Below are 14,799 nucleotides of genomic sequence, written 5' to 3'. Positions count from 1 at the left end.
CCTCATGGTCAAAAAACAGCTTGTAAAATTTGGACCACTTAGATCACTGCACCTGAGAGCACTACATATCCCAGAAGACCTCCCCCTCCTTGGCTATGTTGCATGCTGGGATTTGTAGTTTCTACATGGATCAGGGTAGGTGGGAGTAGAGACAGATAAGGAAGGGAGTGGGTCAAAACAAGGCTGCAGTTGCCTCAGAAAGGAGTTCCAGAGCAGTAAGGGGTGGTGACCCAGTTTTGTGATTATGTAGCCCCGATTCCTGCAAGTTCGGTGTGGTCGGCAGGGAGGGTTAGGAACACATCCTAGTTTTTTCCTAACCAGCTATGCAGTTCAGAGGCCAGGATCATGTTTCCCAGCCCACATCTGCTCAAGTGAGCTGACATCACCCCCTGGGTGCTTGCAGTTGGCTTTCTTTTCTTATTTTCCCCCCTCATCTTTCCCCCTACTGCCATCTCAGTAGGGAAGAACTGTCCACTGGTCCTTGAATGAACACCAGGGACATCTGTAGGGACACCTCCTTTAGGGCTACCCTCAAGCAGCCAAGAGTGTAGAATAAGCCTGAGAGCCAACCCACCACACCGCCTTCCTTCCACCGCCTTCCCTCAGGTGATGGGCATTTGGTCTAGAAATTGTTGTGACAATCCATTTGTTTACTTCGCTCTGGCTTCTCTTCCTCTCAGTAACATCTTACTTCTGCGCGGAAGGCCTTGTGAATCCCATGAACTAGGTGTGTGGTTTTCTAAAGAGTAACAGATAGAAGCCATGTTGGATACTATGGCAGCTGGCATAAAGGTCATGTTCCGGGTCTTGCCATTTCAGCTCTAAAGGGCTGGGATTCCGCAGGGTCTGGGGCCAGAGTACGCGGGTCGTGGTGATATATTCCTGTGTTATGTTCATGGCTCCCCACGGTCCGGGCTCTGTTGGTGGGTCACGTGGTGGGTAAGTGCTCACTAACTCGGGTACACGTGTACCACGAGGGCTGGTAGAGGTTTCTTATGGCTCTGCAACTTTCCCGTCTTTTTATTAATACCCTCAGTATTTCCCCTACTTTTCAGAATTGAAAATCTATAGAAACACATAAGTAAAAACTACAAACTAAGAAACAGGTTTCAGACATATTAGGGTTAGGCAGAGGGTGGGAAGTAGCACCGTACTTTTAATTGGAGCCCTGGTGACAGAGGGGGTCAGACAGAAGAGTTTGCAGTGGCAAATGGTCCAGGCTGGATAGGGTTGAGCCGACTTAGGGTTGAGGGTGGTGCTGATGATAGGCGGCAGGAGATCTCTCAGCATTCCTTTTTTTTTCAATCTTTGAGTGAGAGAGCGTAGGCAGGGGAGGGGCAGAGAGAGGGGGGAACAGAGAATCCGAACCAGGCTCTGTGCTGATAGCAGCAACCCCGATGCAGGGCTCGAACTCAGGAACGGTGAGATCATGACCCGAGCTGAAGTCGGATGATTAACCCACTGAGCCACCCAGATGCCCCTCTCTGCATTCCTAACGGGGGCTTCTCCTGCATCTAGCTTGCCAGTGGTGTTTTGCTTCTAACTGGGGTGCTTATTTACTATGAGCATCAGTTTTCCCATCTGTGAAGTGGGATAGCACTTGGTTTACAAGGCAGTAATCCCCCTTGTAGTGACAAGGGAGGGGAACTGGCCACACCCCCCTGGTTCAAACGCCTTGCCTTGGTTACTGGCGACACACTGGTGTCTGGGGCACACTGCTCTCCTTTCAACTTCTGATTCTAGTGCTGTCAAGACCTCGGACAACTGAAGTTTCTTTTTGTTCCAAACATAAAATCTGATTAAAACAGCTTAAGACCCAAAGGAAATTTCTTTTTTTTTTAATGATTTTTTTAAAAAGTTTATTTATTTTGAGAGAGCGAGAACAAGCGGGACAGGGACAGAGAGAGAGGGAGAGAGAGAATCCCAAGCAGGCTGTCAGGGCAGAGCCCGATGTGGGGCTCGAGTCCACAAACCGTGAGGTTATGACCTGGGCCGAAGTTGGATGCTTAACCGACTGAGCCACCCAGGCTCCCTCGAAAGGAAATTTCTTATAAAAATACCAGGGTACTCAGTATTTGAAGGAAGGGTTGACTTAGTACAGAAGAAAAAGGGCAGTTTTGAGACCTCAGAGTTTCATGGACTTTGTCCCTGAGTGTGGCCACAAACACCACTTGGTCAATCTGCTTTCAACCTCTGTGTCTCTGGGCTCCGACGTTCAGGTTCCTGGAGTCCCGTCTCGTTGGTCTAGCTTGCAGACAGGTCAGCTGTCTCCCTGAGAACCAACTTTCTATGGCTGGTGGCCCAGTGTTAACAACAAACAGATAATTTATATGAAGCACTAGGGTGGGTGTACGAGAGGTGTTGGGGACACTCTTCCCACATAAGGTAGGATTACTGAGAAGACACCCCAAGAGGTGTTTGCTGTCTTTCCCTCTATACAGACCACTTTCTTTTTTTTAATGTTTATTTTTTTATTTTTGAGAGAGAGAGAGAGAGAGAGAGAGCAAGCAGGGGAGGGGCAGAGAGACAGGAGGACAGAGGATCCAAAGAGGGCTCTGTGCTGTCAGCAGAGAGCCCAATGTAAGACTCGAACTCATGAACCATGAGATCATGACCTGAGCCGAAGTTGGACGCTTAACCAACTGAGCCACCCAGGCGCCCCTATACAGACCACTTTCTATACCTTTGACCAGCATGATCCGGCCAGCCCGTTCATGACCACACTTGCACTCCTTGACTCCTCCTTGCCCCAAAGGGTCAACCCACAGTCACACTCCGCCATTGTGGCCACAACATCATGAGCTGTCTTATCTCAGAGTCCAGCATCTCTGTTGTTTGTATTTTGCTGACTTGTTCTTTAGCACATGACCATGACCATGATATCGAGGGCTGCATTATGACTTCTGTGGGCTCTATGCACATTTGCCTTTCTGGACCCTTTCCTCAAAAAAAAAAAAAAAAAATCAAAACTCTATTTTATGACTGTGTTCATATACAGATAAATCTATCAATATTATATATTGATATATTAAGATATTTTCTTCAACCTAAAAGTTCATTTTCTATCTTTTTTAAGTTTATTTTTTTATTTTGAGAAAGCACAAGTGGGGGAGGGGCATAGAGAGAGGGAGAGAGAGAAAATCCCAAGCAGAGAGAATCTGCACTGTCAGCACAGAGCCCGACATGGGGCTCAAACTCACAAAACATGAGATCATGACCTGAGGTGAAGTTGGATGCTTAACTGACTGAGCCACCCAGGTGCTCCTAAAAAAAATTTTTTTTTTAATATTACTTTTTTCAGTTTCCATTTTGAATACTGTAAATATATATAACATAACATATACACAAGGAAAGCCTTTTGGGGTTTTCAATAATTTTTAAGAGTATAAGAGAATCCTCAGGGGGTAAAAATGGAAAATCACTAATCTAAAAGAACTCTTATAAAGATTACTCATGCCCTGTCCCCACCCTCAGAGATGTGGATTCAATTAATCTGGCATGGGGCCCGGGCAAAGGTACTTTTATACAAGTTCCCCAGGGGGTTCCAAAATGCAGCCTGGGTTGCAAACCTCTGCTTGGAGACATGTGTGTAAGAAATAAGCAAAGGGACAGAGGGAGAAAGGCCACCAAATGCCCTAGGTCTGAAAGGGCCTCTTGGGACCTGCTGCATCCAGCAGAAATGCCTGCAAAGGCAGGCACAGAAAACCCAAATAACAGTGGCCAAAAGCACATAGAAATTAATTTTTCTCATAACACAAGAAATCTGAGGAAGACATCTGCTAGTGTTGGTTTGACCACTTGTCGGTCGATGCTATCAGACTCCAGACTGTATCTTTGTACTTCACTATCTCACAATGTTACCCTTCCTTCCATATGCTTGTCACTTCATGTCCCCAAAGTGGTTGCTGCATCTCTAACTATCACTTCCTCCATCATCCAAGATGGAAGAAGTAAGTTACAGGGATAGCAACATCTATCGCTTTAGCAAGCTTCTGCTTTTGGGTCACACAGCCATCCCTAGTTGCAAGGAAGTCTGGGAAAGGGAACAAGGGGTCAGGACGAGTGTGGTGTGGGGTCAGCCAAACCACAGTGTCTGCCACACACTAGTTGAATCAGTATGTGGGAAGTCAATATCCAACTTCCTTCCCCGGGCAGGACTTGCAAAGCTGAACAATGGTGTTAATTTTAGACCAGGTTAGCCATTAAGTCAGCAACGTATGGCACCACTGGGCAAATTCTTACATATTTTCTTTGGCTAAACTATAAGCACATTTTTTTTTTTTTTGGTTATAACTGTTCTGTTTTATGTCACTGTCAAACATGACACTCGTCAACTAAGAGAAGGTGTGTTAGAACTATCTGACACCATGGGAATGCAAGCTGGTGTAGCCACTCTGGAAAACAATATGCAGGTTCCTCAAAAAACTAAAAATAGAACTACCCTACCACCCAGCAATTTCACTACTAGGTATTTACCCAAAGGATACAGGTGTGCTGTTTCGAAAGGACACATGCACCCCCATGTTTATAGCAGCACTATCAACAATAGCCAAAGTATGGAAAGAGCCCACATGTCCACCGATGGATGAATGGATAAAGAAGATGTGGTATATATATATATATATATATATATATATATATATATATAGGATTATTACTCAGCAACCAAAAAGAATGAAATCTTGCCATTTGCAACTACATGGATGGAACTGGAGGGTATTATGCTAAGTGAAATTAGTCAGAGGAAGACAAAAATCATATGACTTCATCCATATGAGGACGTTAAGAGACAAAACAGATGAACATAAGGGAAGGGAAACAAAAACAATATAAACACAGGGAGGGGGACAAAACAGAAGAGACTCATAAATATGGAGAACAAACTGAGGGTTGCTGAAGGGGTTGTGGGAGGGGGGACGGGCTAAATGGGTAAGAGGCATTAAGGAATCTACGCCTGAAATCATTGTTGCACTAGATGCCAATTTGGATGTAAATAAAATAAAATAAAATAAAGCTATAAACAAATTAGAAAAAAAAAAAAAGAAGAAGAAGTATCTGACACCATTTGGGCGGTAGGGACGCCCAATACCGCATTGTTGCGTCTTTAAAGAGCAACTTTAGGGTATTGCAGTTATTTTGCAGATACTAAGTCTCGTATCCAGCGCGCTAAGATGCGGCCCGGGAAAAGTATAACTGCCACTGAAGCGTGCTATTGATTTATGACCACAAATAAATCTCCAGCAGGTCCTGAGGGCTGGCCCACACTCAACACCCGCCCACCGGCACGAGCGGCAGTACGTGATACCCTTCCCTGTCCCGTTTCTGAGGCTCACGGAGCCTCTTCGCTCCTTACTAACAAGCACCGTGGTGGCGTGCGGCGTGAGACAAGGCACCGCGTAAGGTGTGATTGATTACCCAGAAGATGAAGAGCTTCTGAGCAAGCTGTCAGTGAGAGGCCTGTGCCAGGACTGGAGGAAGGCATTGCGTCATCTTCCTGTATCTGATGCTGGAGGGTGATGCACACAGTGAGAGGGCCATTTTGTATGTCTGGGCGTCTACTCTTGTTACGTTTTGGCTGTGAGCCAGAGGTGCGGTGCGTATCGCTTCGGCTTGGTTTGAGCTGGGAGAAACCGAAAACCCCGGGAGCAGTAATGGCTTAACCAAGACAGACGTTTATCTCGTTCTCACGCAGAACCCCAGGGCTGGCAGGGTCTTTAACACTGTCAGGGATTCAGATTCCGTCTGTCTTGTTCGGCCAGCCTCACCATTACTCTTCCTGCTCTGGTCCGATGTGACTGCTTGAGTCCCAGCTTTCGTTGTCTGTATTCCAATCAGCAGAAAGGGGGAACGGCAAAGAAGGACCCATTTCTCCCTTTTTATAAGGCCACTTTCCAGAAGTTGCACACAGCAATTCCGCTTACGGTTTGCTGGACAGAATTTGTACCTAACTGCAGAGGAGGGTGGAAAACTAGTGCTTACTCTGGAAGCCGATGTGCCCTCTTAAAATGGAAAGTTCTATCAAGGAATCAGGGATTATGGATATTGGGGAACAATTAGAATTCTGTCTTGCCATTGTCTCTAAACAATTTCTTTTTTTTTTTTTTTAACGTTTTACTTATTTTTGAGACAGGGAGAGACAGAGCACGAACGGGGGAGGGTCAGAGAGAGAGGGAGACACAGAATCTGAAACAGGCTCCAGGTTCCGAGCTGTCAGCACAGAGCCCGAAGTGGGGCTCGAACTCACGGACCGCGAGATCATGACCTGAGCTGAAGTAGGCCGCTTAACCAACTGAGCCACCCAGGCGCCCCTGTCTCTGAACAATTTCTTGAGTAAGGTCCAGAAACGGGGGGATTGTGCGGTGGCTTTTACCAGTAAAGCAGTGTCATAATTTCCATACAAATCAATAGTTTAAAAAGTCTTTTTTGCCTTTATGTGTGTGTGGGGGAGGACATTCCAATGAAATCTACCTACCGGTTCTAGGCAAAGCATTAAGCGGCAGTTTAAAAACAAACAGGCTGCCTGTTTTGTTTTGCTGACAAACTTCCCACTAGGGATTTCTTGAAGTCTTTGGAAGCTGGTTTGGAGGCACCTGGAGCTTGTATCTAAGACACAGCAACACACTTTCCTCCATGTCTCCGCCATGAGTTGCCTCTATTAATACGCTTGTCTTGAGGGTCTGAGGTCATTGGCCTTACTAGAACATCAGTAGAATAGCTCCAGTGTGCATCCTTTCAAGATGATTGTAGTTTGTTAGCAATGCCAGCCAGTTGAATTCTCAGAGATATATGCCGTATAGTTATGTATTCCTTGCTCAAAACTCCAGGGATCTATACACCTGTTTGGCCTCTAAGGCAGTACTAGCCAATGGAACTTTCTGTGATGTCAGCGATATTCTACATCTGTGCCATCTAATACTGTGGCCACTAACGCCATGAGGTTATTGAGCACTTGGAATGTGGTTAGTGCCCCTAAGGAACTTTATTTTTAATTTCATTTAATTTTAATTAACCTAAATAGCCAACGTAGCTAGTGGCTGCTGTATTAGCACAGCTTGAAGGTATCTTGCAGTTTAAGGACTCATCTAAGTTTGGAGCCATTTTTACGAATTTGGTGAAGAGACCCAAGGTTAATATGGATGTGGGATATGCAGTTTTTAGAATTCAAACATACCAATTAATTCGTGTTCCTCTTTTTTGGGGGTAGGGAGTTTCAAGGACAAAGGGTTTTGCCTGATCTTGGGAAGAATTTTTCTTCCCAAAAGTTTACTGAAAATGTAATCATAAAATCGATAGGGGAAGACAGAGTTTTGGGGTGCAGTGCTTTTTAAAAATCAGGATTACTGAGATATAATTTATGCACAGTAAAACTTATCCTTCTTAACTGGATTGTTCTATGAGTTTTAAAAAAATGTTTATTTGTTTATTTTTTGAGAGAGCACAAGTGGGGGTAGGGGCAGAGAGAGAGAGGGGGACAGAGGGGCGAGCCCAATGTGGGGCTCGAACTCACTAACCACGGGCTCATGACCTGAGCCGAAGTCAGACGTTCAACCGACTGAGCCAGCCAGGCGCCCCTGTTCTATGAGTTTTGACAAACATTCATTGTGTAATTGCCACCATAATCAAGATAAAAGATATCTCCTCTCCCCCTCAAAAAAAGTTCCTCATGGGCACAATTGTTTTCAAGTGAACCCTGGTTAACGTGTCACTAAGTATAATGAACAACTTTAATACTTGAGGTGGATTTAGGTCATCTGTTTAAATTCTGTTTTATGGGATTATGCCTCAGGGTAGAAGAATTTACTGTGGTAATATAGCCAGCGTGGCTTGTTGGGGCAGCCAAGTGAAAGCAAACGGCTGGTGGTGAACATAATTTATTGGCATTAAAAAGAATACATCAGCCAGATGGATGCATGCATGCTGATCAGGGACTGATTTGGCAAGATGCTTTACTGAGGAAGTGATATCAGGTACAGGGCTGAACACATTTTATTTATTTATTTTTACAACTAGGTGAGTTAAATGTATGGACTCAGAACAGTTCCTGGTGCTTGGTAAGTACTGCTTAAGTAAGGATTAGCTAATCTTCCTAATATTGCTATAATTCACAGTTAACCCGAGATCCACCTACCTTTTGACTGGCTAGAATAAGCTGTCAACGAGTTCTGTTGGTAGGATTGGCATCTCCAGTTTCTCCAACTATTTTATCATGATTTATATTTTACATATTCTCCTAGAGACTTGACACTTTCAGATTTACATATATATGCATTTTTTTTTTTTTGGAGAAAGTGGGATTCTAGAGGTTCAAAGCGGAAGCTTTTCCCATTTCCAGAATTGCATTAGTAAATTCAAATAACACACCCAGGGAAGGGTGAAGTCACCGCTGAAACTTTTTTGGTTTCCTGTAATCTCCTTTAATGTTACTTCAACCCATCATCTTAGATACTTTGTCCTCCACGTGCCCCAATATTCAAAATAGCCCCCTTACTAGGTTAGGTTTTCCTAATTGAAAGTTGCTCTTGATCCATATCCCAAGGTTCCTAGAATTCTAGGATATTTTCCTTAGTTCAAAAGTGTTTTAATAGAGTCTAGGGTGTCTCCAGACAGATTTAACATTGCAACAGGTCTGGAGGGACAGACCTTGGGGCCATTTGTGCTGTCCTACGGGAGGATCTGGCTTGATCTTTAAGGCAGAGCTCTTTAAAGTCACAGGGCGAATCAGCGGAAGTGTGCTAAAGTGCCCCCTTTTCATGTGTACCAGGAGAAATGTGTTGGGAACGTTTATGAGTTCTTTGTCTTCGTGATTCCTTTTGGCTTGGTTCCCAGCACTTTTAAACCACGTGAGTTGAAGGTTTGCCAAGATTATTTGTATGTCTGTGGCGTCTGTATGTGGTAGAATTGGATTGTTGATACTTCCTTAACCTCTTTTGTGATTTTTTTTTAACATTTATTTATTTATTTTTGAGAGACAGAGAGAGACAGCGTGAGCAGGGGAGGGGTAGAGAGAGAGGGAGACACAGAATCCGAAGCAGGCTCCAGGCCCCAAGCTGTCAGCACAGAGCCCGACGCGGGGCTCGAACTCACAAACCACAAGATCATGACGTGAGTCGAAGTAGGACGCTCAACCGACTGAGCCACCCAGGCGCCCGTCTTTTGTGAGTTTTTTAAACTTGCTAGTGGGTCTGGTTTTGGAATTCTGATATCCCCAAATCTAATGAGCTGTGACCTGACCAGGCATTTTATTTCCATCTTCCCTTGCTTCTCAAATCCCTTTTCATTTTTCAATTTTCTAGCAGTTTCGCCTGAAGGTGGTCCTGCCTCCACGGAAAGCTACTAAGAGAGAGTCTACATATTTTTAGAGAAAGATTGTAAACCGTACTGGCGAGTCCGGAATGGTAGCTACTAGTCACATATGGCTATGATAATTTAAATCTAAATAATTTAAAATTAAATGAAAAAATCCTACTCCTTAGTTGCACTAGCTATTAGCACTTTCAATGCTGAAGAGCACATGTGGCTAGTGGCTGCTTTATTGGACAGCTCAGACACAGGACATTTCCACCATAGCAGAAAGTTCTATTGGACAGTACTCTCTCTAGGTGTTTTCCGATGATCCCACTAACTTTACAGATACTAGCGCTCTCTAGTTATGTAGTCCTTCTCCTTTCCAAAGTTGATGTTGAAGGGTTTCCTTCTGTTGGTATGTTTTCTTTATATTCAGTTATGTAGACATGTGATCAGGGTTTGTTTAGTGACAGAGCAATGATTAGCATATTTTCACAGCTGCTGTTAAAGGCATAGCCAAAGCACAGAAGCGCTGGCGCTGCCAAAGCATCTACATTTGGCCACATTTATTTTGGTTTCTGTACGCCTGACTTTTTCTCTAACTTTTTTGTTAAAAATGTTGGAGTATTCCCAAATTGACAAATTCCCTCGCTTCTTATTCCAAGTGTAGATTCCACTGTTGGCCACTAGGTGGCAATAGGCTCCTATTTAACATTCTTGAGCTTCAGAGACCATTTAAAACTCATTCAGATCCTTGCAATGGGTAATCTGGCTTTTTCCTCAGAAAACTTAGAACATTACTCATGAGGATTAAAAATACTTTCCCAAGTCTCTGTTGTACGTTCTGGCATGGAAAAACAGTGGAAATTCACAGTGACTGAATACATATGCCAAACCCTAGAAGCCTCTTGCTTCTACCTGGTACCAGTGGGTTCTTCATTTTTTTCCCTCCTAATTTAATTGTAGAAAGATAAACTTTCTTCTTCTCTTAAGAATATTTTTATGTTTGTTTTTGAGAGAGAGGAGAGAAAGCAGGGGCAGGGTGGAGAGAGGGGGACCAAAGCAGGTTCTGTGCTGACTATAAGAGACTGATGTGGGGCTTGAACCCACGAACCACGAGATCATGACCTAAGTCAAAGTCAGATGCTTAACTGACTGAGCCACCCAGGCACTCCATCTGTGATTTTCAAACTAAAGAAGTACTTTTTTACCTTTTTTTCTCTCTCTCTCTGCTTTGAGTCCTCACTCATTTGATACAAGAAACAATGCTTAAACTCAGAACTGTTTCAAATACAGCATCAATGTAGATTAAAAAAGAAAAAAAAGAGGAAAGGACAGAAGCACTAAATAATTTACCTGTTATAAAAAAAATACCTATTATGTTTACATGTGACAATCCTCTACCTTCAAGAAGGCAAGCTTCAGAACCCTACTCAATGGTTAGAATTCAGAGTTAACTCACAGTGTTATGACTGTCCTCTGATGATACCATGTTAGGAGGAATTGTTGGCCAAACCAAAAATCAGGGAGGCCTCCTTCTCCTTGTCAAACCCTACATTAATGTACTGGTGCTGCTTTATAAGCAGAGGGTGAACTAAGTCCCTTTTAATTATGACTCAAGATAACATACATATATATGTAAATATATATATATTTGCGGCTGAAATACTGCTCATATTTATTAAAAAGGCAGAACATAATGCATCTGTAGGGATCCAGAAGATAATATTAAATTAATTATTAAGCATTATAAATGCTGGTTTATCAGTCTTATGCTGACAAGGTTTGTTTGTTTCTTATCAAAATTCCAGGGGCTCCTGGGTGGCTCAATAGGTTAAACCTCTGACTTCGGCTCAGGTCATGATCTTATGGTTCATAAGTATGATTCATGGTTCATGAGTTCAAGCCTCGCATCAGGCTCTCTGCTGTGAGTGCAGAGCCTGCTTCAGATCCTCTGTCTCCCTCTCTCTCTGCTCCTCCTTGGCTTGCATGCACGCACTCAATCAAAAATAAACGTTAAAAACATCCCAAATAGTGAAGTCTCTCCTTTTTAGGCAGGGGCAGGCAATGAGAGTCTCATTCAGAGTCAAACTTCTTGGATGTAAAATTCTTTGGATTGCCTCCCTCTGTTTTCCAAGATGATTGACAGTGGATATACTGAATTACAGCTTCACTTTCTCATTTGGGACCCTGAGAGTTGGGAGACTATACTCTCTGCTAGAAACGTCACAGACTAGAAGACATGTGTAATTTCTCATGGCATTGAACAAAATAAAAACCAAAACCAAACCAACCCCCCCCCTCAAAAAAAACCCCAAAACCTTCAGAGAATAGAATATTTTCATCTGCATCCTTTGTACTTCAGCTTTTCAAACACTGTTAAATCCAGGGGCCCTTGGCTAGCTCAGTTAGTGGAGCATGTGACTCTTGATCTTGGTCATGAGTTCAGGCCGCATCTTGGGCACAGGGATTACTATTTAAAAATTGCTTAAGTGCTGGGGCGCCTGGGTGGCTTAGTGGGTTACGCATCTGACTTTGGCTCAGGTCATGATCTCACAGTCTGTGAGTTCGAGCCCCGCGTTGGGCTCTGTGCTGACTGCTCAGAGCCTGGAGCCTGCTTTGGATTCTGTGTCTCCTTCTCTCTCTGCCCCTCCCCTGCTCATGCTCTCTCTCCATCTCAAAAATAAATAAAAACATTAAAAAAGTGTTTTAAAAACTGCTTAAATGCTAATAGAAATTCATAAAACATTTGTAATAATAATTCCACATCATGATAACAGAATGAAAAATAATTATATGAATTTAGCTCCATGTCTTCTGCAATAACCCGTGTTTCCAGGAAACTAGGATTTAAGGGTGTTTTCTGTATCAGTGTATGTCTTTCTTTGATAAAAATGGATACTCGTGTGATTTTGAAAATTGTCACCAAAATGGATGGTTTGTTCCTGTGCAGAAAAGCAGTAACACAGCAGGCCCGCCTACCATTCTTTGAAAGGTCTGCTTACAAGGTTGGTCCCTGCCTGGCATCTGGGAACTTGGATTTTGAAAGGGTTTCCACCATTCCCAGACCCGTTAAGAATATGCCTAAATTGTGTCTAAACCGTATAAAAATTGGTTTATGCTGAACACCTGCTTTCCTTCTGCGAGTCTGGAATTTTGGAACGTGCTAGGCAGAGGGTGCCTCCACCACCAGGCCCCAGTAAAAATCCTGAGCGCCGAGTGCTGAGCTTTCCTGGCAGACAGTATTTCACACCTGTGGTCACACTCATGGCTTCAGGAATTAAGCATGTCCTGCGGCTCCAACAGGAGAGGACTTTTGGAAGCTTGCACCTGGTTTTTCTGGGCTTTGTCCCATGTGCCTTTTCCCTTGAATGACTTTGCTTCATAAACTTTGACTGTAATAAGTCACAGCCATGAGTACAATTATATGAGTCCTCCTAGTGAATCACCTAATCTGGGTGGTCTTGGAGACCCCTGAAATGGCCTCTTACTTGATCACAAGATGTCTATCTTGTGATAGTTAAAATCACCAAAAACTGATGTATGGTCATAGTTTATGATGATATTTGCTCAAACCGGGGGCGCCTGGGTGACTCAGTAGGTTGAGCGTCCGACTTAGGCTCAGGTCACGATCTTGCAGTTTGTGAGTTCGAGCCCCGTGCTGGGCTCTGTGCTGACAGCTCGGAGCCTGGAGCCTGCTTCGGATTCTGTCTCTCCCTGTCTCTGCCCCTCTTCCACGCACACTCTGTCAATCTCTCTCTCAAAAATAAATAAACATTAAAAAAAAAACCTGGTTTTACATAGTCCCATGCAAGAAGGTCAGTTAAGAAAGGAAAATTCTTTAAGTTTGGTTAAGGCCTTGTTGGTTTTGAAAAATGACACTGATCTATGAATATTACAGGAATTAGAGGTTTTCCTGATTACTATTATATAAAATTTGGGCTTAGATGGCACATCATGCCATGAAATGACTGAAGCAAATATGATTTCTATCTTCGTCTCAAACATCAACTAAAAAGATTTACAAAAATCATAAGAAACTGTATTCTATAAAGCAGGCCTATGTCTGAAAAACCTGGTATCACCTCTCTTTGATGCTTTTGAAACTGGAGATGTACTTCCTACTGCATGGCTCAAAGGGAAAGGAGTTTAGGGTGATCTGATAAACATGGAGTCATGGGGTAAGTCTGTTTCTATACCCTGATGTGAATAATATAAAAAGAGAGCTATAATGTTAACATACTACACCTGTGATCTACACCTGTGAGCAAATATCATTTGCTACCAATTCTGATCTTATGTTGATTTTTGCACTTGGAAAGCATATTCTTCATGGTTGACATGCTTTATCAGTCCTGTATGAATGTCAATGGCGAAATCCAGGCTCAGTGTCTGTTCCATCTGGGATTTCTAGGAGTGATGGTTCCACCCCTCAACTAGTAAAAATGCAGAATGAATTTGGTCATCTACAATGAAGTAAAGCGAATTTTAGGAGGTCCTCTATCAGTTGGCCTCTTATTCAACAAGGAGAATCGATCACCATCAAGAAGTGTATTATTTCTCCATGCCTGGGTAAAACAACAATGACCTGTCCAGTGATCACCAAACCCTTCAACCATAAACATGGCCACATGATCATCTCCTTCCTCTCAAAAAGAAAGAACAACAATATTCGATTTAGATGGTTCATGTTCCTCAGGAAAGGTCCCTCAATAGACTGGAAGAACTTGAGAAAGAGTAAGTACATTGAATTAAAATGCAGACACTCAGAAACTGGTGTCAGGGGCACAATTTAGCCATAATATCCTTTTTGGAAGTGGAGGATTGCTGGACAACAGGAGTATTAGAATCACTTGTTCCAAGGCTACATGTGATAGTTGAGATCAGTTCCGGAGTCCTGTGAAGAATACGAAGAACGTAAGGGGTGTCTGGGTGGCTAAGTTGGTTAAGCGTCCGACTCTTGATTTCTGCTTACAGCTTGTGAGTTCAAGCCCCGTGGCAGGCTCTGTGTTGATGGTGTGGAGCCTGCTTGGGATTCTCTCACTCCTTCCCTCTCTGCCCCACTCCCCGCTTGTGCTGTCTCTCTTTCAAAATAAATAAACTTTAAAAAAAGAAGAAGAAGAATTTAAAACAATCTAAGCTCAAAGACTACATTTCCTTTCCCTCTGGAGTCCCAGGAGAGAAAAATATTATAGAGAGAGGCTGAATGCTGGCCTAAGAAAAATGGAAAAGTTTCTGGACTTTCCTTCAGTAATGGGGCAAAGTCATGTTCTGTGGCCACACCCACTTACAGATGAAAATGGGATCAAGAGTTGGGGGCAATTTGACTCAACTTGAAAAAAAAGGAGCAGCCTCTGAGAGTTTCTCCTCATTCTCACGGCACTGCCTATGACATATCCTGAACACAGCATCCTTATTGAATGCTCCCAAACTTATGTTGCAATGAAATGAATTATATCCCAAGAAGGAAGAAGGAAACAGAAATACCACCTGTTGGCTGAGGTCCCTGTCATC

General features: G+C 43.3%; 1 protein-coding gene across 1 annotated transcript in view; it reads right to left on the bottom strand.

Annotated features, from left to right (window-relative positions):
* Positions 1–13,821: 13,821 nt before the first annotated feature.
* LOC131514017 (HLA class II histocompatibility antigen, DP beta 1 chain-like) overlaps positions 13,822–14,799 on the bottom strand; it is a 37,948-nt gene continuing 36,970 nt past the window's right edge. The window contains exon 8 of the mRNA XM_058733519.1: positions 13,822–14,182. The gene's annotated coding sequence lies outside the window, so the exon portion shown is untranslated. The remainder of the gene's footprint in view (positions 14,183–14,799) is intronic.

This window comes from Neofelis nebulosa, chromosome 6 (genome assembly GCF_028018385.1).
Source record: "Neofelis nebulosa isolate mNeoNeb1 chromosome 6, mNeoNeb1.pri, whole genome shotgun sequence".
NCBI lineage: Eukaryota > Metazoa > Chordata > Mammalia > Carnivora > Felidae > Neofelis > Neofelis nebulosa.
The sequence above is the reverse complement of the archived record's forward strand: the minus strand, read 5'-3'. Positions and strand labels throughout refer to the sequence as shown.